Source organism: Tenrec ecaudatus, chromosome 1, assembly GCF_050624435.1.
Source record: "Tenrec ecaudatus isolate mTenEca1 chromosome 1, mTenEca1.hap1, whole genome shotgun sequence".
NCBI classification, from domain to species: Eukaryota; Metazoa; Chordata; class Mammalia; order Afrosoricida; family Tenrecidae; genus Tenrec; species Tenrec ecaudatus.
Genome location: NC_134530.1, coordinates 295,271,774 through 295,276,272, shown reverse-complemented (window position 1 = coordinate 295,276,272; position 4,499 = coordinate 295,271,774).

Here is a 4,499-nt window from a genome sequence, read left to right as displayed (position 1 = left end):
CAAAACCTCATGTCACAAGCAGGTCCACTTGCTTTTAGAGAAGAGGCATAGGCGAAATTGTATGTGTCCATCTTGAGAGGGGCAAGCACCACCATGTACAATTAGTAGGTGACCACCAGTGTGTCACTTTGTGGTCACTACACATCTCCTTTGGGGACCCATTTGCCCCTCTCCTAGCACCCTGATCCCTGGTGCCATGGTTAAACTGCGATGGGAAATCCCTGTGCTCAACCAGGAAATTCCAGTTGGAATCAGAGTCACTGTCCCCTCTGCAGAGCCTCTGTGAGGACAGGGAGTTTGGAAACACAGCCTTAATCTGCAGTAGGATAAATTTAAGAAATGATCACGCATTTACCCTAATGTCAACTGTACAAATCCCACAAACAACCTTCAAATGCCCTGCCACTGAGCAGAGCCAAAAGCAGGAAGAGCCAAAACCTACATATGGGTATAGGAAGACCTCTGGAAAGTGTCCCTGTGGGGGGCCGGGGAAGGGGGAGAGTGGAGATGAGGAGGCTCGGGGGCTAAGGCTCAGGCTGGGAAAGAGCCAGAGTTCCTAGTTCGACTCTCTCTTTGACTCTCTGACTAACCACCCACCTCCCACCCAGTCCAGGAAATTCTTTGAACAGGGCCCACAGGGTCAGAGGTGAGAGCTGGCAGCTCCTGTTACTACCCTGACTTGGGAAACCTCCCTCATTCTGGAAATCCATATATTTTCTTGGGCTTTGATCAAGACCCAGGTCAAGCCTCCCCTCCCCCTTTTCTCACAGAGGCACTTGGTCAGAATGGCAAATAGCCCTCAACTGTGCCATGCACTCCGCCTCTTCATTCCCTGTTCCCTTCAAACCATCTGCTGCAAAAAATCACAAAACAGCCCGATGGAGGGCAGGTCGGTGCTTCTTTTTCAGACTTTCCTCTCATTCTTTCTCTGGTCGCATCATCATTCCAGGTACAGCAAACCCATTACTGTCCAGTCAATTCCAACTCATGGAGACCCTATGTAAGTTTTCCAACATTGTCCAACATTACTGGAACAGACAGCCTCATCGTTTTCCTTGAAGCAGCTGATGGTTTGAACTGTCAACTTTGAGCTAGCAGTTCAACATTTACATGACATCCCTTCAGAGTGGTGAGTCATAGTCTGCAGACACCGTGGGCAAGAATCATTGTTCTGGCTTATTTTCATAAGGTGGGATTCTAGGTAGGCAGGTGTGACGCAGGTGTAACTGGAAATCGACTTGATGGCAACAAACAACAACACTGATGTCATTGTTTCGGGACTTGGGAACTGAGACCTATGAGGTATGGAGCTAAGTAACAGCTACTTCAGGTTTGTTAGGTACTTCATTGCTGAGCTCTGTTCTACATACTGGGAATACAGCTAGAAGGAAGGTGGCATCTCTGTTCCTGGGGTTGAGAGATGAGAGGGGTTGGGAAACTACCTGTCCGGTTAGTTGTGGGTGTAGACATTGTTTCTGCTGTTAGATGTCATTGAGTCACTTCCAACCCCTAGCCACCCTATGGACAATAGAACGAAACACCACCCTGTCCTGCACCATCCTCTCAATTGTTGTTATGTTTGAGCCCCTTGTTGCAGCCACTGTGTCAATCCATTGGCCGAAGTTCTTCCTCATTTTCACTGCCTCTCTGCTTCACCAAGCAGGACGTCCTTCCTCCTCCAGGGACTGGTCTCTCCCTAACAGTATGTCCAAGGTGTGTGAGGGGAAGCCTCACCATCCTGGCTTCTAAGGAGTATTCTGGCTGCATTGATTCTTCTCTGATCTTCCTTTTCAATGTCCAACTTTCACTTGCATAGAAGGCCATCGAAAATATGACTAAGATGGCTTTAGTCAGGTGCAACTTAATGTAACATTCTTGATCTTAAACACTTTGAAGAACACTTTTGAAAGAGGTCTCTGGCGGCAGCACCCGGCCCCTTTAAGGGTGAGGAGGATGGGCGCACAGGTGGAAGCCCATCGCCCCTTTAAGGCTTGGCCTACTTGGCAGCAGCTGGAGCCTATTGAGAACATGACAGGAGGCCAGCCAGCAGTTCCTATAGAGGTCAAGGGCTCAGGAGCTGAGCGAGCCAAGCTCTGAAGGCTGTGAGCCAGCTTCGGAGCCGCACTGCCTCCATGGGCCATAATGACCTGATGCGCAAGGCCTATGACTTCAAAGACCAGGTGTGGTCTGTGCAGCCTTCCTGCCCCTTCCCAGACTCCTGCCCACCAGGGAGAGCCTTGCCACCATGACCCCTGATGTGGGTCTGCAGCCCACCAGGCACCTGGCCAGCCACCAAGATCCCTGCCCTTCCTAGCTGACCCACCCAGGACCACACTCCAGACCCCCTGCCCCCACCCTGGGCCTGCTCACCACCAAGACTCTGCCCTGGGCCCGCTGCCCACCCAGGAACCTGCATCAGGGACCTTGCCAACCCTGGGTCCAGTCCAGGCCGGGCACACACCTGGGATCCCTGTTCCAGGTCCCTGCCCACCTGGGTCTGGGCCTGCCACAAAGACCCTGCCCGAGGCCCTCTGCCTACCCAGGAAACACCCCCTGCCAAGCTAGCACCTGGGTCATCTGGGCACTGCCCCAGGCCCCCTGCCTGCCCAAGACCTTGTGTTAGCCTGACTGGCCATGGAGGATGGAGAGGAAGAGGGACCCTGCCCAGGCCCCTGCACCCCATCCCACTTGGGATGCCCTGGGTTGGCCCAGCCCCAAAGGTGGCTCCCTTCCCCCAGGCCCACATACCCAGAACTCCATGGGCCCACTGCTTACCTGAGGCCTCCCCATCAAGGCTGTGGGATATGTAACCCCAGCCTGGGATGGGCTCCTAACTTGCTAGAGCCCCATGCCACTCTCCTTAAGCCCCAACTACTTAAGATCCCTAGAAAGTGCCTGTGGGGGCCCTTGTTGAGTCACACTCTGGCTGTAAGGGGCTAGGCTGTAGCTCTTGAAACTTGTCTTCTCCATTCTGAACCTTTAGGACATTGGTCTTTCCACAGGGCAGTTCTACAGAAGTGGCAGGGAACTCTATTCCCGAGTGGAGTTTGCCAGGTTTGAGTGGGGGTGTGCCCTGGCAGGGACCCCAACTTGGGAGAACAGCCCATCTCCCCTTTCTCATTCCCAACTGCAAAAAAAGAAAAAAAGAAAGAGATCTCAAAGAGCAGATTTACCCAATACAATACATCCCTTGAGTTCTTGACCGGGGCTCACATGATCATTTATTGTGGACTCCAGAAAGAAGATAGCCCTGATCACTTCAGTCTTTTCTCCATTTATCATGATCATGTTGTAGATGACAGGGTCATAATTACATATAAATATGTCCCTGGGACCCAGCTCCAGGGGAGTCCCAAACTTCATGATGTAAAGAAAATAAGAGAGAGAAAACAAGCACTCTGAGCTCTTGGTTGGAAGGACAGTCCTTTGTGAATAGAGAGCTGCAAGGATATTGGAGTTCCTGAAGGGGGGCAAACAGTTCCACACACAACTATTTAACAAATCATTTGCCGTCGGAACCCACCCAGGGACACCATGGAAGAAAGGCCTGGCAACCTCCTTAAAGCCTATAGTCTTGAAAGTCCTATGCAATGTACACATGGGGGCACCATGAGTCAGAATCAACTCTCTCATGTCTGTTTTGGTTTGGGGCGAGGAGCTATTAGAAGCAGTGGGGTATAATGTTGAATCCCAAAAAAGGAAGGATTTGGTCACCATTAAAGTGACTTCTGACCAAATTACTAACAATCATAGGGACTTTTGTGGGAGAAAGATGAGGATTTCTACTGCTGTAAATATTTCGTGTCAAAAACCCACAGACAGTTCTCCCCTGTCCTACACAGTCACTGACTTGCTGTCAACTGGATGGCACTAAGATAGCACCTATCTGCTGAAAGGTTGCCATGCGGCAGGACTTGTGCCAAGTCCATTATGGTTATGCCTATGATCTTTGTGGGAGACAAAGCCTTGCTTATGTTTAATGTCTCTGTTGTCAGATCGCTTCATTGTCCAGTCCTGGCTCTATGTCCTTCTAGCTCCATGACCTGGGACAAATCATTGAACCCCCTTTGCGCTGCTGTGTGTAGAAGGGAAGTGAAAAATAGTGCTTAGGTTGTGTGTTCGAGGTTGAGATTGAATGCCTCAATAGATAGAAAGACCTTGTTGTTGTTGTTAGTCTCCAGTAAGTCAAATTTGACTCCTTTTGACCGTAGGTCTGATAAGACAAATCACTGCCAGATCCTATGCCATCTTCCTGCCCATCGGCAGGTTTGAGGTCATTGTTGTGGTTATGGAGCCAGTCCGTGTCATGAAGAGTTTCCCCAGATCCACATGATGTCCTCTTCTCGCAACTGGTCTTTCCTAACGACATGACCAAAATCAGCATGACAAAAATTTGCCATTCTCTCTTCTAGGAACATTCTGTGAAGAGTGTCCTGGCTCAATTTCCTCCAGGACAGATTTGCTCATTCTCCTGGCCACACACAGTATAATCCACACAC